We start from the raw sequence: 25,124 nt of genomic DNA, 5'->3' as shown, positions 1-25,124 counted from the left end.
AAATGTGTGTTGTTTAAGTCATCCAGTAAGTGGTATTTTGTCGTGGCAATTAGCGACGTTTAATACTCCTTTTCATGTGGCTGTCCCCTTGATCTGAACCACAGGCAGTCCCATGAGAGTGGCTCCTACCTCTATTTGATTCACAATTATATTCCCAAGTATTCGACATAGGTCCATATTGCAGGTTCTCAATAAAAACTTATGGAAAAATATGAAGTTTTAAACTAGACTTTTTTTAAAATGCATTTTAGAAAAACTTTAATATTTTTAGTGTATTCAGAACACTTGATGTGGGGCCTCTCTGAAAGAAAAAAACCTGATCTATAGGTAAAATAATTTTGAAAAGTCATGGATGATAACCTGACTCAACTCATCCCTTCTTCCTGAGTCCTTAACTATGGTTGTCTAGGTTCCAATAGAAATAACAGACACTCTTCCAGCTGCAGTTTCAGTGGGATGATTTAAACAGACTAGCACAGTCTCTTTCCACAAATCCAGGAGGCTGGATTAGAAAAGTACATGCAGCTGCCTGGGGCCTCCCCTGTTTCTCTGCCTTGGGAATGTCCTCAAACCCAGGCTCTGCCCAGCTCTGCTCTGTCTTACAAAGGTTATACTTCCCTGGCCTCAATTCATCAAACAGACCCTCCCACTTCGCCACGGACTAGAAACACGTTTTTGGAAAATGTGACCTCATCCTAGGGTAACTTAGGTTCATTTACAGCAGAGAGGACTGATGAAGCTGTTGCCAACCATTCAGGCCTGGGAGGAAAGAAGAGGGGAACTGGAGCAGAAGGAGGCAGAATTTAAAAGGGATGTCTGCACGCTCTACACATCAATTTAGCAAATTTTGGAAGGTTTAACCTTATCTTCTTTTTCTATTTCTTGTGCATAATGATGGGTAGCTGAAGGTACTTGAACTGTGTTCCTCAGAGCAGAAGCAAAGGCATCATCTGGGAACTTATTAGCAATACTAATCCCAGACTCCAGCCCAAATCTACTGAACCAAAACAGCGTTTCTCCAAGCTTGAGAAGCATAGGCTTTGAGAGATAGGAGTAAGGACTGTAGGAGGGTCAGTCCAGTGACACATCTGAGCCTACTAGTTCTGATCCATAAACATGCCTGGGATGAAGTCCATGATCCCTCTCCCAGCTGTCTCCTAAGGCCACCCTTCCACCAAGACTATTCCTTCCTCTGTTTCCCTGGAACCAGAATCCTGCAATGCTCCTCCATCTGCAGAAAACACTTGGTGCTTTGAGGTTTCCTAGGGGTGTTTATGAGTATTTAGGACAGGGTTTAGGGCTGTGCGAGGGAAAAAAAAGAAGCTGCCACCCTTTATCTCACAGATCCCCCTGCAGAGAGGAGGGTGGGGCTAAGTAGAGATAGCATGAGTGTAGGGTCTTTGCTTACGCCAGAGTTTTAAATTCAACTGCATTTTAGTGAAAAACCCCCAAATTGTCTACTAAGAGCATCTTCCCCTAGACACATGGGACAAAAGAGACAGATGAAGGAAAAGGAAAATTATTCATTGGCAGAAATCATTCTTAGAATAAGGAAGATGGGAGAGGTCATGTTGGGTGCTTCTTTCCCTTCTTTCCTTCTTTATCCAGTCAGTCCCAACCCTAAGGCATGGAAACTTTTGACATGAAACATCCATAAATGAGAAAATAAAAGGAAATCTGGTTATGGAAGTCAGGGGGAGTATTTTAGAGACTGAGAAGCAGCTGGGGCGAATCACTGCATGAATGGCCCTTCCCTCTCTACTCCCACACTACACCCTGAAAACAGTACAAGGGAGCACAATATCAACTCAAAAGTTCTTGACAATGTAATTTAGTAGATTGCACATGCTTCTACATTGCCCTAAACAACCAGGAAAATGTCTAGTACATGGAAGATTTTTGCCCGTCTTTTAAATGGTTTCTTGAAGAACTATCCTTTCTCTGATAAGGTGGTGATAAGTTATATTGTCCTGTATACAGGTCAGCAGCACTTAGCAAATTTCTTATGGATCAACTTCTTAACCGTGAAGATAATGGGTACTGATGACACCCCCTTCCCAAAGAAGTAGATGTTTCCCCGTAAACAAGGCAGAAACTGCCAGGAACCACAGGAACTTCAACAGCCGTACTTTCGGAGTTTCAAACAAGGTTCTGAGTTCACAGAAGGAATGAGGAGTGAATGGTCCCAAGAATGCTAGAAAAACTTGGTAACAAATTCAGAGGGCGGAAAAAAGGGGATGATCAGGATTAGAAAACATGAAATGTTTAAACCAACTTAAAAGAGACTTAATTGCTGAAAGCTGCGAGTGGAAAGGGCTGGTGCAGATCATATGTTAAAGCGAGGATGCAAAATGGTCAGCAAAATTCAGCTTTCACTGAGCTACTGCTGTTATTTTAACCCTGTGCAAAAGGTCACAGTGTTCTGTCCCTGATAATAGAAGATTGCTGGGAAAAAAAACAGACACACACAAAGGGAAACTTGGCCAGATTTAGCTCAGGGAGAAAAATGACTTTTGTCAGAGAGTCTTCACAGTGACACACTGTGGCTTCCTTCTTCCTTGGCCATGTTTTTTATCTTGATGGTCTGGGGAAGGATGGCATTCTTATTGGACATCAGCAACGCACATTCAGTTGCAGAGGTTTTGCTTCGATAACTCTTTCTGAATTGCTTCCTGCTACTTAAACCTTTCCTGGACAAAGGATGGACCACAGAGTGGAAGCAGGCTCACACAGCAGTACAGCCTTTGTGACAGCAGAAACTGCAATGGTTTTCTATCTTCTGCTTCTGTAGCCTGTGGGCATGCTTTTAAAATCTAATAATGTGTGCCATAATGACCTTATTCTCTGGAGTCACATCTGTCTTTCCCACTGGAAGTGGGCCTCTTGAGAGGCACGTTTGCATAATCGACACTTTTATAGTGCTGGTAGGCATGGTATGCGGTCACTATGTGTGTACAACTGTGTTCCTGAGAGGCAGTCCCTGTGAGCAAGGGACTCCCAGCACAGCTGCACCAGGCAGCATCAAAAACACATAATCACCATCCAGCAGTGTATGATGGAAAATTGGAAAGGTCAATGGTTTTAGTCACGGGGAATCCTACCCCTCCCTGTATCCCCAGCCATAGTGTCATGTTGAAAGAAACAATGACCAAAGAAATGAGAAAACTGAACTGCCAGGTTTGGAAAAAGTGACATTTTCCTATTCATCATGATGTCCTTACTGCACTGCTCTCCTCCCTCTTAGCATCATTCACCTCCACTGAATCTGCCCCCACCTTGCCAACCACACTCACCATCAATTTCCACTAATTCCAAAAGTGTTTTTTTTTAAGATTTTTATTTATTTATTTGACAGGTAGAGTTACATACAATGAGAAGGAGACACAGAGAGAAAAGTCTTCCATCTGCTGGTTCACTCCCCAGATGGTTGCAATGGCTGGAGGTGCGCTGATCCAAAGCCAGCAGCCAGGAGCCTCCTCCAGGCCTCCCACCTGGTGCAAGGGCCCAAGCACTTGGGCCATCTTCCACTGCTTTCCCAGGCCAATGCAAAGTGCTGGATTGGAAGAGGAGCTGCTGGGAATATCCTTCACCCTGTTAGTACCCCGCAAGAATCCCAATTGTACTCGCATTCACATCTCATCTATTTGACTCCTTATTTTCCACACCGTGGAGGTGAGGATTCCTGCTCACAATCTGAGATTTTGAAAAGTCACAAAGTACTATGATACTACATTATGCTGGGAAACCTTAATAGATAAAGTTCCATTTTTAGGAGACCAGGTAAGAAGTTGCTTCAGATATGAGTTTGATGGATAAGAAGTTCAGAGGAATATGGAGTGCTGATATGTTAAGGCTTTGCCCAAAATCTAGAATTTTCTTCTAATATAATGAATTACACTGCTTAATTTAAGAATTCAAACATTTTGATGAATAATTTGTTTAAGGCTAATTCAATGCTTGAGAAATGCCTGAGTTTTGCAACAAATAGCTTAAAACATTTGTCCTAAATCAGCCATTGGAAGCACCATATTTCTGAAATTCATTGCTTTGAAAGTTCATAAAATGCCTGGAGATTAAGCAGCAGCCATGGCCATAGAAAAAAATACAACAAATGCCACTACTAATGATGTATTTGGCTAAATTCAAATCCAAGGCATCTATTTTAAAATTAGGCTTGGGATTTGTAAGGAAGCTCATATCTAACTTGCAACTCATTCAGTACCAAAGCTGCCAAGTTTCCGGAGGTTACAATTGAATACAAATTCTGCTCAAGTTCACATGTTTAATTTGTAGAAATTAATGGGACCATGAAAGCCAAATCAGCAATATGAAAACTTCTTGGATATTTTAAATAGTGACTCACAGAAGTATTTCCCTCTTGATTTCTCTAATTCCAAGTTTTATTTTATTTTATTTTATTTTTACTAGTTGCCAGTGCTTTCTATGAAGTCACTAAGTCACAACTCTTCTTTTTTTTTTTTAGATTTATTTATTTACTTGAGAGGCAGAATTACAGAGAGAAAGGGGGAGAGACAGAGAGAGTGGGAGATCATCCATCCACTGGTTCACTTCCCAGACAGCTGCCAATGCCAGGGCTGGGTGGATCTGAAGCTAGGAGCCAGGAATTCTTCTGGGTCTCCTACATGGGTGCAAGGACCCGAGCATTTGGGCCTTCTCGCACTGGTTTTCCAGGACATTAGCAGGCAGCTGGATCAGAAGTGGAGCAGCTGGGACTCAAACTGGCATTCACATGGGATGCTGGCACCCCAGGTGGAGACTTAACCTACTACACCACGGTGCTGGCCCCAACTCCTCTGCTTTTAAGTAATTGGGTGATGCTTTGTATGTTAGTCTCATGGTCTCACACAGGCTCTGATTTCTGCATCATCAGATGAAATCTATCTCTAAGAAACAACAAGAAGTTTTCACATCAACTATAATTTGGTGTTATTTTGTTCTACTATTACATGCAAAGGAAAATATGTTTACAGAAAGAGAAAAAAACAGTGGGTCATAAACCAAAATCCAATTATTAACAAGCTGTCGCTCCCCCTCTTCGTGGAGGAACGACACAGGACCCTGCGCTGTTCTTTTGTCTGCTCGGCCCTCCCCGGGTTTGCTGCTGGTTCTTCCCGGGTTGGCTACTGTCCCTTCCACCTCCGTGGAAGGGCGGTTCCCCCTGGCCACATTCCCCACTTCCGCAGGGGAGCGGCACACCGCCGGCCGGCTCTCTCGGGGGCTGCACAGGTGTTCCCCTTAGATGTTCCCCTTAGATGTTCCTGGTGCATGCCGTCTCTCTCCTCCTTTATAGTCCTCCTCTGCCAATCCCAACTCGGCTGCCCACACGCCGAGTACACTGCTCTCCTCCAATCAGGAGCAAGTCCTACAGTTTATTGGTTGAACTGGAGGCAGCTGTGTAGAAGCTGTTTTCTTCTCTCCCAGCGCCATATTGTGGGAGAGCAGATGCATAGAATAAGTCTTAATTCCAGTAACAGTCTAGTCCGGGTTGCTCCCCACACAAGCTAGAAATATAGGGAAGGGGAGAGTAGGAATAGAAGCAAAGAGTACGTTTTATTTTGATCACCCTTATGGGCCAGTGCTGTGGCACAGCAGGTTAATACCCAGGCCTGAAGTGTTGGCATCCCTTATGGTTGCCGGTTTGAGACCCAGCTGCTCCAGTTCTGATCCAGCTCTGCTATGGCCTGGGAAAGCAGTAGAAGATGGCCCAAGTCCTTGGGCCCCTGTACCCTTGTGGGAAGACCTGGAGGAAGCGCCTGGCTCCTGCCTTCAGAGAGGCCCATCTCTGGCCTTTGTGGCAATTGAGAAGTGAATCAGTAGATGGAAGATCTCTCTCTCTCTCTCTCTCTCTCTGCCTCTCCTCTCTCTCTCTCTGCCTCTCCTCTCTCTGTGTAACTCTGACTTTCAAATAAATAAATGAAATCTTAAAAAAAAAAAAAAGAAGAAGACATGTGGCTTTAGACATCTTGCATTAAAAAAAAAAAAAAATCACCCTTATGGAACACGAACAGCCTGTTCCATCCAGGAGTTTGATTCAAGGACTCTCAGGATATCCAATGCCATTGTTTCCAGCCATATCACACATTCAAAGTGGGAGTAAGCTGGAATTAACAACAAAACTGAAACACCTTCTTTCTCTCCTCTCCCTTCTCCTAACCCCTTCTTCCTCCACCCCCCTGCCATTGCCTAAGAATGCTTCCTCCAGTTCTTTTCCACAGACTTTTGGACAGTGTTGACATAATATGCTATGCTAGGGAGCTTCCTGTGTACCAGCCCCAACTGAGGGGGACGTGACGTCCATAAGAACACACAATCCCTTGAACGGTTGAAGCTTGAAGTTTATGAGTAAATTTTCTTTAGTGAAACATGGATCTATATTTTTTTAACACAAAACCTCCTAAGAAGATGGAAGTGGTGACCATGGTTCAATGAAAGCTCACAGATAATATAGACTGGCAACAGGTTTATGATGGGAATTTGCGCTCAATCACAAAATTCAAAAAGAGAAATGGATCACCTAGTTTGTGTTTACCAATACCTCTTACTATACTGTGGCAAAATCCAAACAACACTAAACACTGAAGAGCAGTTCAACACTGTGCTGCCAACCACTTCTTGTTCTACACCCCCCTGCAAATTCTATGCTTGCCTTGCTGACTTTTTTTTTTTTTTCCTTTTTAGTTCTATTGATTTATTTTGAAAGTCAGAGTTAGAGAGTGGAAGAAACAGAGAGAAATCATTCATCTGCTGGTTTGCTCCCCAGATGGCTACAACAGTCAATACTGGACCAAGCTAAACTAGGAGTCAGGAACTTCATCGCGGTCTCCCACATGCGTGGCAGGGGAACAAAGACTTGGGCCATCCTCTGCTGCTTTTCCCAGACCATTAGCTGGGAACTGGTTCAGAAGTGGAGTATCTGGGACACGAGCCAGTGCCCATTGGGATGCCGGCATTAGAGGTGCCAGCTTTACCTGCTATTCCACAGTGCTGGCCCCGAGTCCTACCTCATTTCCAACTCCTTAGGCAAACCGGTGCCAGTTATTATGTTCTCTTCTGCTAATAAACATGTAATAGATCCTGAGAACCCTCAGAAGAAATGGATTGTGATGGAATAAAAAGGATATATGTCAGGATCCAGGCAAGCCTGGATTCAAATCTTGGTATATTCTTAAGGACTTTCAGTAAGTTCCTAAATTATACAATGAAAAATGTAACTATTTGCAGTTGTGAGAATTACATGAGATAAAGCAAGAGAAATGCTGGAGTTTATTAGATCCTCAGAAAGGATAGTTGGATTTTTTTTCTCATCAAAGTTTCCCCTTAATATGCTAATTTACTCTTACAACCTCAGCCTTCTTCTATTCTTCAACAAACATCATTTCAAGACAATTAGTCTTTCCCAAATCCCTCTACCCTCTGCAGCTGCCTAAAACATCTCTCTGCAATGCTCATCATAACCATCTCGTATGAATTGTGTTCAAGTATTAACCCTCCTTCAAAACTAGACCAAAATTCTATTTCTTCTAGAATTCTCTCACACTCACTTCAGTTCTAATATCTACCCCATGTCACCACAGCTCCTTGTCTTTATTTTCCTACTTCCCAATTCTGTGCTCTGTATCTTTAACAGATGTATATGCTATACCTCTCCCAACACAATCCTCAATGTAAACATCATTCATTTGATTCTCTTATCTGAAAGTGACTTGCATTGAATAGCCCCACTTAACAAATTAAAATTTAATATATATAAAGAATTTCTCTTACTCAATAACTACCAATGATAAATGAAATGCCATGGCCCATATATTGTCACTGCTGTAACACTGATGTTGTGAGTTTAGTAAGTGTCCAATAAATATTTACCTATGAATATTTATAATGAATATTTATTTATGAAAAATAAGCCTGGAACTATTATCAAGGGGGAACATTGCATTTTGAATGCAAAGACAGACTTTCTGTGTTGGTATCCAAACATTTTTACCTAGTAGTTAAGTGACTTTGGACAAGTTACTTAATATTTCTGAACCTTGGTTTTATCATCTATAAAATGAGACTAATTATAACATCTGGCTTCAATATGAGTGCTTTCCCCTCCCATCTATATACTCTCATATCTTCAAACCCACTCTCCAAACATCACCAAGAACTTTAACAGGGAGCAAGATTCTGGCAATGAACTGTAGGGAAGAGAATATCAGAAGGGGATAATCCTAGAATTGTAGTAAAAGTGTGCAGGCAGGTGATAGTAGGAAGCCATGTTCAAATCCTACTGGACAATTTGTTTATGTTTAGTTCTAAGCTTCCATTACTGAGTTCTTTACTCACTTTAAGAATTTTGTCATTATTCTTCTATTAAACCAGTCTATTTGCGAGCAAACCATAATTATCCATAAATAGCCCCAAGATGTTTTACTTTAAACTTAAAGTTCCACCTTTATAAATTGCTTCATAATCTATGAAAAATGTCCCAGTGAGGGGAATACAGCTACTGGTAAAAAACAAATCAAAACAAAACAGACTGCTTCTAGTTAGCCAGTGATGGATAGTTTGTAGATAGCATGAACTGTGGATTATTAAAATGTAAACAGTAAGAGACATGAAGAGAAGGAATTAATCATTTCCATGTCTGCAAAAGAGCATCTTACTTCCTAGGATGCCAAAGACAAAAGCAAATGTTCTTGGGACAAAAGAATTTTGCTAAACTCTAGATTTGGTCAATGTGTTTGGGTATTACATCACAGCACTAACAGTTCTCTTTGAAGTAGGACAACCACACCAATCACTGCTTGGTACAAAAGTTATTTTTTTTAAACCCAGATATATTGGCTGTTGCTTCCAGCCTTTTGTTTTGAAAATTTTAAATATGAAAGGCTCTAGTTGCACATTTAATGTGCTATTAAACACCAAGTATGCACTTTATGAGAGGTTCAAATAATAGTGCCCCAATAAAGTTTCCAAGTTTGGTGATCTGTGACACAAATATGTCCAAATCTTCTCCCAGCATTGTGGTGATTGCTGTTATTATAATTAATTTTGTTTCTTGAAGTGAGTGAAGCCAGTGTGGTGGCTAATAGCTGAGTGGAGTGAGCGATGCCAGTGTGGTGGCCTCTGAACTGCTTTGGAACTTAAGCTGTCATCCCAGGATCTGCAGGAAAAAGACTTAGTAGAGAGGTAGAGATGTAATTCCTTATTTCTGCAAGAAAGGAATCTGGGGAACCTCCACTCTCTTGTTATCTTTAGTTAAATATAAGCATTTTTATTTAACTATATATTGATTTAAACACTTAAATTTAAATCAATCTGAAATAAAAATCAATGCCTAACCACAAACAAAATAATTTTAGATTATTTTTTCAACATTTATTTATTCAAAAGGCAGTGTGACAAAGAGAGGGAGACAGACACAGAAAGAGATCTTCCGTCTTCTGGCTCACTTCCCAGATGCCTGCAACAACCAGGGTTGGGCCAAGCTGAAGCCAGGATCCAGTAACTCCACCGGGGTCTCCCATGTGAATGGCAGAGTAAAGGCTTTGCAGGTGAATTATTACAAAGCTGGATCACAAGCAGAAGAGTCAGGACTCTAATGGGCACTCCAATATGAAATGCTAGTGTTGCAAAAAGGGAGCTACACCCTCTGCCGACATACACCCTCTACACCACAATGCCGATCTCAATAAAATATTCTTCTTCTTTTATCAACTTTATTTTGTTCATTTGAAAGGCAGAATACAGAGAAAGAGAGAAACAGAGAGAATGATTTTCCACCTTCTGGCTCGCTTCCCAAATGCAGACAACCACCAGGGATGTGCCAGGGATGGGCCAGGCCAAAGCCAGGAGCGTGAAATTCCACCCAGGTCTCCCACACGGGTGGCAGTGAACCAAGTACTTGGGCCATGTTCCGGTCCTTTCCCAAGTGCATTACCAGGGAGTTGGACTGTAAATGAAGAAGTGTGGACTCAAATCTGTGTTCATCTTGGATGTCAGCATTGCAGGTGGTGGCTTGATTTTCTGTGCCATGACACCAGCTCCAAATACATATTCTTAATAACAAAATTCTATGATATAACTAGGTAATTTTGATTCTGGTCCTTCAGTGCCCAAGGCTGTGCTGGAAGGGCCAGACTGATAGCTACTACCTAAATCTCATCAGGATATAAATATTGACAGGATGAAGTTGACAGATTCAAGGAGGGGGTATCTTGTAGTTTGGTAAAAGTACAATTAATATTGTATCTGAATTTGTAATCTTCATGCATTCGTATGTGTAATTAGCGGGACTTAGCGGTGTACCAGGTACTTCAAGAGGCACTAAGAACAGATGTAGAGCAAAAACTATCACAGCCACAGGCTTCATCAAGTTAACAGTCTAAATTTATATATTTATAAAAGCAAAAATGCCCATATTTGAAAAAGATAAACATAGTATAATATGAACATTTTGTATAGTTTAGTAAATTGGTGGTTTTCCATTTTCTGTTTATGTATCCAAGACAGACTCACCTATCAGTGTCTTCCACATGGTGGAAGTTCGATAAATATTTAGGTAATTAAAGAATAAATGTCACCTTCCACGATATTTGGTTCCAGATTCTGGAGTACCCTTTTTGGAAAGCATATCAAGAGAACAATGGAGGTTGTGGTGACACATTCTTGGTTTCTCTTCTGGGACACTGCTAAGACCTGAGTTTCCAATAATAGGAAATCTCTACCTTCTCTATTAGGCCTATTAGCTTACCAGCCTCACTGAGTTAGCATCTTTTCATATTACTGATTATGGAGATAGGAAAAAATTAAGGGCTCACAATCCCTAGGAATATTTTCCTAGCTTCAGAGTAAATATTAAGATTTGATAGGATATTTTAAATTCCTTCTGTAAGTGAATCTACTCTTAACTTACTCTAACCTCCAGCCAAACAGAACTTGTACCCTGTAAAATATGTGACACTGTTCACTTTTCCATCTTTTCCCGGGCCTTCTCATCTTCATCCCTGTGTTGCAAAATGCTTCATGTATTTTGCAGTAATAAAGATGCTGAGGCACTTGAATTCAATGGTCAGAGCCAACAAAGAAGACAGAAAGCTTCCATTTAAGTAGAAGGCAATCTTGCAATGAGGGGAGTGCGAGGAAAGGAGACAATCTTGCAAAAATGGAAGAAAGAATAATTAGAGAAGGAAGGGTCCAAGATCCAATGTCACGAACGTTGAAATACTGAAGGCAGGTAACTGAATGTCGGCTCAAGATGTAGACAGTAAAGGACTCATAAGTGGCATGTCAACGCAGTGGCATAGATGCAAATCTATTCAATGTGAGTCGAGAAAATGAGAAGTAGAGATAGCAAGTACAGATAAATTTGTAGAGGTGGAAGGGGTTCATTTAAGATGGATATATTAAGGTGGATTTGTGTACTGACAGCAATCATGCAAGTGTAACTAGAGAGAAACTGAAGATGTGACAAAAAAATTAGGATAATTTCAAACATGAAATTCTCTACAAGACTATAAGAAATAGGCTAGAAGCAGGATACCAGTCAAATACTGTGAACTCATATTGATCATATATAGCAAACTATCATCATCATCATCATCATTGTCACGATAAAAGGAGAAGTGGGTTGGAGGAATTGGGGGTGAGAGGATGAGATTTTTCTCATATGATTCTTCTTATTATCTTACAATCAACATGTAACATGCAACTCAGAACTATGGTAGAAGATGTTGAAGTGGTTCATGAAAGCATCTAGTCCAAGTGTCTTCTCTTGAATTAGGGGTAACTGAGTTCTAGGATTGTCAGTTGAGTGCCTCACGCCACTAAAAGGTGAATGTGTACTCTCTGAGAGTACCCAGGGGCCTCTCTTCTTAACCAGGCTGCCTCCTCTTTTCTCCTGCATCCTTAACAGTCCGGGTGCACTCAAGGACCCCCTGTGCAGTGCATAGGGAGTGGCCACAATTACATCAAAGAAGAAATTAAAGGACAATAAATCTTGACTATCCTGTGTAACCATGCTTCCTTCCCACGTTAAAAACTCTTACTACTAACAATTCATAAGAACAACCAGTTTCTCAAAAAAGCTATCTTTAGTAAAAACACATTGTCTGCCTCCAGTGGGAATTTCCATTACCTCAGTCCCCAGTCTGCTGCTACAGCTTCAGTTTTTAAGCTTATGCATTGCACTCACTTCATTAACTTCTGGTAATTGAATCAAACTTTCATCTTTAAGCTGACCGAAATAGCACATCATAATCTGGTGCATGTAATTGGCACAAGATCTTTTTTAAATGATTTAAAATCTGAATAAATTAAATCAAGAAAAATAATGAGAGATTTTAGGAAGATAATCTTTGGCTCTTATTCTGGATTCTAAAATGTTTTCCACTAGCTTCTAAGCAATCCATCAAATTTGAAGTACCTAATTTCCTCAATAAATACCAACATGTTCCAAGATGACCTATCTGCACTTATGAACTAAAGCAAACCCCTATGCCATTGGCTTTAGCTGTCATCATTTGTTTTAGGCACTCAGACAGTATCCAAATGTTTACTAAATGAATGCTGAAATAAATAACTTTCAAAGGGATTGTATTAATTTGGAAATCTCTACTACAAACAACCATAAGCAGGTTTCTCAGTGCCAGTCTCTAAAAGGAATCTGTCACCTGGAATAAATATTGAATTAAACTTAAAATATTCAGTAAATTCTTTCTGGCAAATTAGTTAAACTCACTTTCAGTTCTTGGGACATGTAATTCCAGTCCACTTTTATTCTAATCGTGAGTTACATTAATCAGTGAATAAATATTGGTTGATAGCCAGCATGAATTAGGAAAGTTAAACAAAATATAATTACATTTATTCCAATTGTTCCAGTGGGAATTTTAAAACTACCATTGGGCTATTTTACTACTTTCCCTTCCAGGAAATTTCAGTAACCATTTTCTTATATTATTCATTACTTTTTTAGGCATATATACTTTGAAATAATAAAGAAAAGCTAAAAATACAAAAAGGTCATCTGAGAATGATTTAAAAAGAGGATTTATTTTTCTATTATCTAGGATTAATTTTTTTTATTTTTTTATTTTTATTTTTTTTACAGGCAGAGTGGACAGGGAGAGAGAGAGAGTCAGAGAGAAAGCTCTTCCTTTTGCCGTTGGTTCACCCTCCAATGGCCACCGCGGCCCGTGCTGATCAGAAGGCAGGAGACAGGTGCCCCTCCTGGTCTCCCATGGGGTGCAGGGCCCAAGCACTTGGGCCAACCTTCACTGCACTCCCGGGCCACAACAGAGAGCTGGCCTGGAAGAGGGGCAACTGGGACAGAATCCGGCGCCCCGACCGGGACTAGAACCTGGTGTGCCAGCGCCGCAAGGCAGAGGATTAGTCTAGTGAGCCGCGGCACCAGCCATTATCTAGGATTAATTTTAAATTGATTCTGGGAAAATAACTAATCTCAGGTCTGAGTATGGGTGATGACAATTCAAGAGACAATAATGCACAGGAAAATTATGCATTAACTTACCCACATAATGAATCTCATACAGCAACAAGGTAAATAATGAATATCTTGATAAAATAGACAAAATATGAATAATGAGTAATAAATATATTTTAAAAGTATTTTTCATGTTGAGATTAAAAAATATATACTGAGACAAGGCGAAGAGCAGGCCTTTAGCACCCCACATTGGAGTCTCTGGGTTCAAGTTCCGCCTCCACTTTTGATTGAGCTGCCCACCCACATGGAAGATCCAGATGAAGTTCCAAGTTCCTGGCTTTGGCTTGACCCAGCTTTGGTTGTTGCAAGCATTTGGGGAGTGAAACAGCAGATGGAAGATTTCTCTCTGTCTCTTTGTCTCTGCCTCTCTCTCTGTGTTGCTCTAGCTTTCAAATAAATAAGCACAAAGGCAATTTAAAAAAAAATAAATTTATTTCAGGCAAAATAACTTGAAATCCATGCATATTTTTTCACCAAACACATTTCCCATGCACAGTTTGCGTTCAACAATAATAATAAATAATAAAACAATTACAATAATTATTTCAGTTATCCACAAAATGACATTTGAAAACTTTATAAAATATTAAGTTTTAAGTTATATTATTCATTTTAGAAATTGTTGGGGTCGGCACTGCGAATTAGTGGGCTAAGCCTCCACCTGTGGCGCAGGCATCCCAAATGGGTGCCAGTTTGTGTCCTGGCTGCTCCTCTTCAAATCCAGCTCTCTGATATGGCCTGGAAAAGCAGTAGACGATGGCCCAAGTGCTGGGGCCCCTGCACCCATGTGAGAGACACAGAAGAAGCTCCTGGCTCCTGGCTTCAGATGGACCCAGCTCTGGCCATTTAGAGAGTGAATGAGCAGATGGAAGACCTTTCTCTCTGTCTCTCCCTCTCTCTCTCTGTAACTCTGCCTTTCAAATAAGTAAATAAAATCTTAAAAAAAAAGAAAAAGCTAGAAAGCTGCTTTTGCCAACTTCCTTTTTTGGTAAGGGTTAATTAAGTTCCACATTAAAACACTGACAACAAAAAGTTGTGGAAAAAAATTTTAAATGAACAAAACTTTATTTTTCTTCACAATTTAAAAATATATAATACATAACAATTTAAACTGAATACACATTAAGTTAATGTTTTATCTTACTATACATTTGTTATTACAAGGAACTGCGCTATTTATTTAAAATCTAATGAATACCATCAACTTTTCCTGGCTTATTTTTCTGATCAGCATTATTCAAACACACTTTTGATACCATTTTAAAAATGCATAGAGAAGTTACAATATCATAGTTCACATAAAGCCCTTTAAAAATCTCATGTCACAGGTTCTAGATGTTATAGGTAATAATGACAGCACTATTCTTAGAAAAACCTTCTGGCCAGAATTAGATGCTACACAGGTTATATAAATAGAAGAAACCACCATAGTTTTTAGCACCAGAACTGAAGCCATCTTACATGAAGTTCTTCTGTGAGATTTTAGAATAGCTTGAATTTGAACATGAATACCATAGCAGAGATTTTGAAATGTAATGATGAGGGGCCAGCACTGTGGCACAGCAGGTTAATACCTTGTCCTGAAGCGCTGGCATCCCATATGGGCACCGGTTCGAGGCCTAGCTGTTCCACTTTTTTTTTTTTTTTTTTTGACAGTCAGAGTGGACAGTGAGAAAGAGAGACAGAGAGAAAGGTCTTCCTTTGCCATTGATTCACCCTCCAATGGCCGGTGCACCGCGCTGATCCAATGGCAGGAGCTAGGTACTTCTTCTGGTCTCCCATGGGGTGCAGGGCCCAAGCACTTGGGCCATCCTCCACTGCACTCCCTGGCCACAGCAGAGAGCTGGCCTGGAAGAGGGGCAACCGGGACAGAATCCGGCGCCCCGACCGGGACTAGAACCTGGTGTGCCAGCGCCGCAAGGCGGAGGATTAGCCTAGTGAGCCGCGGCGCCGGCCGCTGTTCCACTTCTAATCCAGCTCTCTGCTATGACCCGGGAAAGCAGTAGAGGATGGCCCAAGTCCTTGGGCCCCTGCACCCACGTGGGAGACCCAGAAGAAGCTCCTGGCTCCTGGTTTCGGATTGGCACAGCTCTGGCTGTTGCGGCCATCTGGGGAATAAACCAGCGGATGGAAGACCTCTCTCTCTCTCTGCCTCTCCTCTCTCTGTGTAACTCTTTCAAAGAAATAAATATTTTTTTTAAAAAAGAAGAAATATAATGATGAAATTAGGTAAGTGATAGTGGTTAAAAATTATATCCTGAAAACCTGGGATTCATATAATGCTATTTAAAGTATGACTATAAAAACATTATTTTAAAAGAGAAATACCACTTTTGTTTTAATGATCAGATTAAGTTTTTCCTCTGCTATATGTGTAAAGCAGTAATGTTGCCATTCAAATTCATATTTTGGAATTTTTTCTAAGTTAATAATATAAGTGTTATATTACATATTTCACTCTGCACTTCAAGTAGGCAAAAATTTTCTCCTCTTTCACCATTGTTAATAGTTTTCCTACTCAAAATTCTATATTCTAAAAGAGAAAAAAATGATAACCATTAAAGATATTTCAAAAGTGAGGGGTTGGCTTTGTGGCATAGCAGGTAAAGCCTCCACCTGCATCTCATATGGGCGCTGGTTCTTGTTCCAGCTACTCTGCTTCTGGTCCAGCTCCTTGTTAATGACCTGGGAAAAACCGCAGAAGATGGCCCAAGTGCTTGGGGCCCTGCACCCTTGTGGTAGACCCAGATGATGCTTCTGGCTTTGGCCTGGCTCAGCCCTGGCCTTTGTGGCCAACTGGGGAGTGAACCAGTGGATGGGAGATCATTCTCTCTGTGTCTCTCCTGTACTCTCTATAGCTCTGACTTTCAAATAAATAAATAAATAATAAATACTTTTAATAAAATGAATATAGATTAAAATATGGATTTAAAGACTGGAGTTCTAAAAATGTTTTATATCAAAACTGTGTCATTGGAATTACTGTGAAGCCCTTACTTCACTATTTTGAGGATATAATATTCACTTAGTGTGTATGCTAAAGAAAATTAGTTTTGTATTCATAAACTCTTCAATTCTCTGAAAATAGATAAGGGAGGAGTTCTGAGTGCCAATAAAGTCATTTTGTCACTCCATGACATCAACATTAACTATTACATGCCATACTTTACCTATAAAAATTTCACATTATCATTTCTCATGTTTCTTTTGAATATATTTCTCTCTGTGTTAGTCTATACTCAACACAAGGAGAAGTACATTGAAGTCCTCAATCTAATGATACTTTCAATTTGTGTCACCCATAATCATAACAACATATTAGCAACACTGCTCACAGTGCCAAATCTATTTTTAAAGCACTATTTAAGTGTGTTTTACATTCATGCTATTTAAAGATTGAAAGCTTTTCTCTTGCACAGGATAGTACAATTTCAATTATATATTATCTTTAAAAAATTAACGCAAACTTTAAAAAGATTTACTAGTTACAATCATGATTCAAAATTGAACTATTCAGAAAATGACTGAAGTGAAAAATGTGTGATTCAATTTTCCAGTTCCATGATAATGAATATGAACACAGTGAAATTATACTTCAAATCCACTGGGATGGCCTTATATTTAATAAAGATTTTGATTCTGTTTATATTCTTGTTTTTGCTCCTTAAAACATGGCCCATTTCCATCAAAAATGAGGCCTATGTTAAGATCGCATACTGTTTGATTTAGAAAAAAATTTGACAGGGGGCCGACACTGTGGCATACTGGGCTAAGCCTCAACCTGTGGAGTGGGCATCCTATATGGGTGCTGGTTCATGTCCTGCCTGCTCCTCTTCCAATCAGCTCTCTGTTTTGGCATGGGAAAGCAGTAGAGAAAGGCTCAAGTGCTTGGGCCCATACACCCATGTGAGAGAAGAAGCTCCTGGCTCAGGGCTTGGGACTGGCCCAGCCCTGGACATTGTGGCTATTTGGGGAGTGAACCAGTGGATAGGAGACCTTTCTCTCTGTTTCTCCCTCTCTCTCTCTGTAACTCTGTCCCCCAAATGAATAAATAAAACCTTAAAAAAAAGAGAGAGAACAGGACAGGCACATAATAGATACTTCATAAGTGCATTTAAAAGCAAAAAAGACAAGATTTTAAAAAAAGGAAAAATTTGACAATAAATGCACGGAACTTTTAAAAAGTGTAATGGAATCATTTGATCCTTTTAAGTTCCTTAATTTTGGATTTTACTATTGTATAACTTTTATCTCCAAAATTTTGTCTATAATATCTATAACAATAAATATTTTGTCTTAGCAATTCTGAGTTTGAGGAAGAAAAGAATAAACTGGTTTCTGCACAGTAGCCTTGTTGCTCTTCAGTATCAGACTATCACCTATGCTGTTATTAATATTTCAGCTCTGCTTTCTTTGGACCCTGGAATAAGTTGGAAAAGTCATCATTGGCACCTAACATATGGGAAAAAAGTGGTCTTGTACAACCATAGCTGGAAGCCCAGTTTACCAATAAATACATGCAGAGTGAAGATTTTCTTTTGATTTCTGTACATAAGTGAGGAACTCTACACAAGTTTCTTTTCATTTTGGCAGATCTGTGCACATAATATAGCCTACTTAGATTATAAATTTCCTCCTGGTTGGTACTATGGTCTGTAGCAGCAAAGCAGTCTTCTAAGAAGGACTGAATATACTCAAATGTTGGTCATTCATCAGGGCCCTTTTTCTAACACAAATTCATCAATTCATGGAGGGGTTCTGGACGGCCCTGAGGGCAGGGCTTCCTGTATCCTCCTACTTGTTCCACACTTCATTGTTCACCATACCTGGATATGGCACTCTGCCCTTTGTGATCAATTCTGTCAATAGAATTCAAGTAATCATACATAAAACTTTTTTTTTTTTGACAGGCAGAGTAGACAGTGAGAGAGAGAGAGACAGAGAGAAAAGTCTTCCTTTGCCGTTGGTTCACCCTCCAATGGCTGCCGCGGCCAGCACGCTGCGGCCAGCGCACCACGCTGATCCAAAGGCAGGAAGGAGCCAGGTACTTCTCCTGGTCTCCCATGGGGTGCAGGGCCCAAGCACTTGGGCCATCCTCCACTGCATTCCCAGGCCACAACAGAGAGCTGGCCTGGAAGAGGGGCAACTGGGACAGAATCCGGCACCCCGACCGGGACTAGAACCCGGTGTGCCGGCGCCGCAAGGCGGAGGATTAGCCTGTTGAGCCACAGTGCCGGCCACATTAAACTTTATTGTAAATTGACCATACAGTGCAGCCTCAGGAGCCACCCATTTGATTGGAAATTTTGCACCTGGTCTTGTTGTATATTCATTGCCCTCAATTAATTTTGCTAAGCCAAAATTTGCTATTTTGAACACAAGATTTTCTCCTAAAAGAATATTGATAGCCTCAAGATCTCAGTGAATATATTTAATACTCTCAATTTATGTTATACCATCAGTGATCTGAGTTGCCATATCTACAAGTTGTGGAAGCTTCAAATAATTTCTATCCCCTTTCTTAAGGAAGTCTAATAAACTCCCTTTTAGGCCGGCACCACACCTCACTAGGCTAATCCTCCACCTGGGCGCCGGCACTCTGGGTTCTTGTCCCGGTTGGGGCACCAGATTCTGTCCTGGTTGCTCCTCTTCCAGTCCAGCTCTCTGCTGTGGCCTGGAAGGGCAATAGAGGATGGCCCAGGTGCTTGGGTGCTGCACCTGCATGGGAGACCAGGAGGAGGCGCCTGGCTCCCGGGTTGGGATCGGTGCAGCACCAGCTGTGGTGGCCATTTGGGGGGGGTGGACCAACGGAGGAAAGACCTTTCTCTCTGTCTCTTTCTCTCTCACTGTCTAACTCTGCCTGTCAAAGAAAAAAAATAAGCTCCCTTTTGACATGATATAGTAGAAGTTTATTTTGTCTTAATTTTTTTCATTATTTGAGTTCCTTAAAGAAATCTTCAAGGATCTTTATATCTCGTTTTGTGTATTTTGATTGTTGATTTTGTGGCTTGATTCTGTTTCCATCCTACTTCACCAAGACATCCTTGTCTTAGTTTAACTTCTAGTGGCAAAGATTCTCAAAGGATTGTTCAAGCATTTCTTATATATCTGTTTTGGAGTTTTAATGGATTGCAAGTGACAGTAAATAACCATCAAATGAATGATTACTTTGTGACATATAATCTGTGCACTATTGTGTATATATGCTATACTTCAATTAAAGAGGTTAAAAATAATCTCAGCCTGTGACCCCTGGCTTGTTTCTACAAACTCATGGCAGATCTAGAAGGAAACCAAGAGGTCATTGATCACAAACTCTCACCCTACTTGTTCAGTGCTGCAGATGAGAAATTCTGCCACAGTTTGGATGTCATTCCCTTGCTGCAGAGCCCTCATAAAGCCCTCTTTATTATGATGAACCACAAACAATCTGCCTCTTTTCAATTTCCGGGCAAGTCTGAGCTAAAAAGCAATGAGCATGCTTAAACACAGACAGTAAGAAGATCATCATTCACCAGACTTAGAATGCATCCTGCCATTTGGCCTGGTCACTGGGGCTCTGTTGGGTATGACTCAAGGATGATACAACAATGTACCCAGAAGCTGTGGTGTTATTAAGGAAAGTAGGACAAGTAACAACAATAGGTCCAGAATTTCCAAGACTCAGGTGATCAAAATCAGTGGTATATGTTTGTCCAAAAACTGTTTGCAGAAGGAAGCCATGTCTGCAATAATGTACACAGTTCAAGTTGAAATCAAAGATGCCTGCTCTTTTTGTACTTGGGCCATACCTCAAATGAATAAGATTAGTGAATCATGTCTGCAGCTGTACAAAGATTGTCTGGATTTTTCAAACAATAAACAAGACTTGTGAAAAATACTATAGAGGGTAGTTCAAATCTTTTGAGGAAAGTTCAGCCATTGAAGAAGATAATGCAGCAAATGATTTGTTACTAGATTAAGAAATACACTCATTTAAGGAAAAGACAGGACACTTACACAAGTTAAAAGACTTGGATTTTTACCACTGCATTTATGTGACTATAACCAAATCATTTGCTGTTTCCGTTTCTTAATCACAAAATTGTATTGCATCACTTAATCTTAAGATCTCATTCCAATGATTCTAATTTAAATTTAAAACATTATCATTCTAGCCGGCGCTGCGGCTCACTAGTCTAATCCTCCGCCTTGCAGCGCCGGCACACCAGGTTCTAGTCCCGGTCAGGGCGCCAGATTCTGTCCCTGTTGCCCCTCTTCCAGGCCAGCTCTCTACTGTGGCCAGGGAGTGCAGTGGAGGATGGCCCAAGTGCTTGGGCCCTGCACCCCATGGGAAACCAGGATAAGTACCTGGCTCCTGCCATCGGATCAGCGCGGTGCGCCGGCCTCAGCGCGCCGGCTGTGGCGGCCATTGGAGGGTGAACCAATGGCAAAGGAAGACCTTTCTCTCTGTCTCTCTCTCTCACTGTCCACTCTGCCTGTCAAAACAAAACAAAACAAACATTATCATTCTAAATTTTCATAATCTCATTCTCAAAGCATGACAAAAGAAAGAAATTTCCTAATTTTTCAAAACATAATGTAACTCCCACACTTACAAAATCTGTATCTATACAAACATTATACAACCAATCCTATCTCATTACAACTACAGGGGGAAGATCCAAAGACAGGTAGGATGCATGGACTGAATGCAAGCCTTTCCTCTTTATCAATGTCTCTTTTGATTGTTGATTATTTTATGTCTTTTTTTCTCATTTCCATATTCCTGTTCCATTTAAAAGATTCTAAAAAAATAAGAAAGGAAAGCTTTTAATGTGCATTACAGAGAGGAAAATATACTGAGAAAGTCAAATCCTGGTACAATTACAATTTTTCTCTTCAATGACATCTTAAAACCTCTGAGAGGGTTTTTCATGTAACTTAGAAGAGTGCTGCTCTACTACCTTGAATGAGGATATCTGAAAAATAGCACACTCTTCAAATTTTATTCATCAACCCCACCTGTACTGCATAATGAGGGGGATGCTGTCCCAAGATAGAGGTACAAAATTCCTGTTCTGAAGGAGATCACAGCCTAGTAGCAAAAAGAAGACTAGAACATGAAATAAATATTATGCAAAGCAGAAAAGAATAAGTGCTTTGAGATGAGTACAAAATGTCATCTTCTCTGAGAAAAGTTTCTTCCAACTGCAGGACACAGAGAAATCTTCCCGAAAGATATGCATTAGAGAAGAGCACTGGGAAAGGGTAGCATTTTTTTTTTTATTTTTTACTTTTAAAGGTTTTCCTTCTGTTGGTTCACCCCCCCAAATGGCCACCATGGCCGGCGCTGCACTGATCCAAAGCCAGGAGCCAGGTGCTTTCTCCTGGTCTCCCATGCCGGTGCAGGGGCCCAAGCACTTGCGCCATCCTCCACTGCCCTCCTGGGCCACAGCAGAGAACTGGACTGGGAGAGGAGCAACTGGGACTAGAACACGCGCCCATATGGGATGCCAGCGCTGCAGGCAGAGGATTAACCAAATGAGCCATGGTGCCGGCCCCTAGAAAGGGAAAGGGTAGCATTTGGACATGTGAAGATGAAGGGACAGAGGTCCTATGGAAAAGTAGGAAACATATTGTTTGGTACTTGGAATACTTGAAAAAGATTGATGGGAGATCAGATTGGAAAGACGGGCTTACTGAGATCTGGAAAGCTTTGAATCCTAGGCTAAGACAGTAAAACTCTATTTTCTTTTTTCTTTTAGAAGGCTTTTATTTAATGAATACAAATTTCATATGTACAACTTTTAGGAATATAGTGGTTCTTTCCCCCATTCCAGCCCTCCCACCCCCACTCCCATCCCACCTCCTACTCCCTCTCTCATCCCATTCTTCATTAAGGTTCGTTTTTAATTAACTTTATATACAGAAGACCAACTCTATATTAAGTAAAGATTTAAACAGTTTGCACCCCTCCACACACACATACACACCAGGTATAAAGTACAGATTGGGAACAAATTTTACAGTTATTTCTCATAGTACAACTCATTAAGGACAGAGGTCCTACATGGGGAATAAGTGTACGGTAACGCCTGTTGTTGATTTAACAACCAACACTCTTAGTTTTAATGTCAGTGAGCACCTGAGGTTCTTGACATGAGCTGCCAAGGCTATGGAAGCCTTTTGAGTCCACAAACTCCATCGGTATTTAGACAGGGCCATATGAAAAGTAGAAGTTCTCTCCTTCCTTCAGAGAAAAGTACATCCTTCTTTGATGGCCCTTCTTTCCACTGGAGTCTCACTCAGAGATCCTTCATGCAGAACATTTTTGTCACTATGTCTTGGCTTTCCATGCCTGAGATGCTCTCATGGGCTTTTCAGCCAGATCTGAATGCCTTAGGGGCTGATTCTGAAGTCAGAGTGCTAAAATGCTTTTTTCTATATAGGTAATCATTATAAATTGCAATTTATAGGAACAATATGATTGAATCTGTATTTTAGAATGATTTCCCATAACTAAACTTCCCATATACTTCCAAAAATTAAAACATTCTATCTGTGAATGTATCCACTAACTTTCAGGGAAAATCCTCCAGGAAAGTTGACCACACCTTTGTCTTGTACTGCTCGTGGAAATACAATCACTCTGCAGGGCATGAATGGAGCAGACTTTATCTATTTAGTTGATATTTCCTGTACAACTCTGGTTTTTTTGTTTGTTTGCTTAGGGGCTTGACCTGCTTGACCTTTAATGCCGGCAGTGATGGCTTCTGGCCTTTTAAACAATTGAGAAGTAAAAAAATAGATAATACAGATTTCAAAAATGTACCGTATCTATATACCCATATCTACGTCTATAAAATACTCACACACTGAAACAATTAAGGACAAATGTCCTTAATTTTGAGATATTTTGTGTTTTGGCAGGAACACACCTTGGATTTTGAGAGCCAAGTGATCCCTGCTTCCTGGAATCTTGACAAGAAAGAGAATGTGTCTGAACATAAAGTATCAAAATGCAGAACATTCCCTGAAGTTGCTTCCCGGCTCCAGGAAATGGAATGCTGGGCACTTCTTCAGTACAGCAAAGTGCTACCCTCGTTGTACAAAGATGAGGCGGCTATCACAGCTGCAGCAAAGGTAGAAGGCCTGCTACTCAGCCACGTAATGTCCCTCTCGAAGACTACCTTGTGACACCACACCTGTGCGCATCCATTCATACAAGCTGGTCTGGGCTGGTGACACCTGTCTGTGGTCCTGGAACCAAGTGAAGCTGATTTTTTTTTTTTTTAACAGAGAGAGTTATAGACAGTGAGAGAGAGACAGACACACAGGTCTTCCTTCCATTGGTTCACTCCCCTAATGGCCGCGACGGCTGGCGCTGCACCGATCCAAAGCCAGGAGCTGGGTGCTTCCTCTTGGTCTCTCATGTGGGTGCAGAGACCCAAACACCCATCCTCCACTGCCCTCCCAGGCCAGAGCAGAGAGCTGGACTGGAAGAGGAGCAATCGAGACAGAATCCAGCGCCCCAACCAGGACTAGAACCTGGGGTGCCGGCGCCGCAGGAGGAGGATTAGCCAAGTGAGCCACGGTGCCATCCTCGAAGCTGAATATTTTTTAAGATATGGTCATTCACAGTTCAACCTCATTTTTCTGAGAAAATGGAAAGCTATAGAGAAACAACATGTCCAAGGCCACACAGCTGCTTGGTGGAAACACATTAATTTAGTTAGGAGTTCTCCCTAGTCCAAGGAAGGACACACCACACTATTATTTTTTACTAAATAGTGCAAAATCTAAATATTAACCTAGCAATGACTATTCATGTGATCAGTAATTTCACCCACCTCAGAGGAACTCTGAATCCAAGCAAGTTAAATCTCCCCATATGTTCATGACTTCTGCAGAAAAGATTTTTCTTTCTGAATGATGGTTTAAACCATAGTGCCATCTATCCAAGAGTGTCCCTAAAACATTCTAAGTGTCCTATGTCTGCTGTTGAATCTTTAATTAGGAGTTTGGATCTAAAAAAAAAATTTAAAAAGGGAAAAGTGAAAAAGAGGTAGGAAACTTTTCTGGCTGCTTCTAGCTCTGGTTGATTCTGACTCAGTCTCACTGGCATGCATGATTCAATGGTTTATGTCAAACACAAATTCCAGCCCAGTGCCCTCCATCCGACATGTTCTCATTCCTGAGCCCGACAGCAGACCTGGTCTCCTAGCAACACTGAACATTTCCTCTGCTTAGTCATCTGTAGCAATTGGCTATTTTTCATGGCTGTTCTCTCATCCTCCGTCTAGAGAAACCAAAAACCTTCCATGCCATCAAAGGGCTCTGACGTCTGGATGCAGGACCTGGAAAATGAATTGAGACTGACTGTCTAAACCCCCTCCCCCAGGTTTGTCCCATCTTTTCTCACTTTCTCTCTCTCTTTCTCTTTCCGTCCTTCTCTCTCTCTCTCTCTCTCTCACACACACACACACACACACACATAACCAGCAAACAGTATGGCCCTGAAATCATTTGTTCTGGGTAATTCTAAGACTATTTTTTAAAGATTTTATTTAACTGAAAGGCAGAGTTACAGAGAGAGAGGGAGAGGTAGGGAAGGGAAGGGAAGGGAAGG

General features: G+C 40.9%; 1 protein-coding gene and 1 long non-coding RNA gene across 2 annotated transcripts in view; both read right to left on the bottom strand.

The window, feature by feature from the left end:
• The window catches only part of P3H2 (prolyl 3-hydroxylase 2), a 165,795-nt gene that overhangs the window by 102,689 nt on the left and 37,982 nt on the right, over positions 1–25,124 (bottom strand). The gene's annotated exons all lie outside the window — the stretch shown is intronic.
• The window catches only part of LOC138849320 (uncharacterized), an 83,217-nt gene extending 58,093 nt beyond the window's left edge, over positions 1–25,124 (bottom strand). The window contains exon 1 of the long non-coding RNA XR_011388005.1: positions 1–25,124. This exon is cut by the window's left edge and continues 14,666 nt beyond it. This is a non-coding gene — a long non-coding RNA (uncharacterized lncRNA).

The sequence above is a fragment of the Oryctolagus cuniculus genome, chromosome 4 (assembly GCF_964237555.1).
Source record: "Oryctolagus cuniculus chromosome 4, mOryCun1.1, whole genome shotgun sequence".
NCBI lineage: Eukaryota > Metazoa > Chordata > Mammalia > Lagomorpha > Leporidae > Oryctolagus > Oryctolagus cuniculus.
Note: the sequence above shows the minus strand (reverse complement) of the source record. Positions and strands in the feature narration are given on the sequence as shown.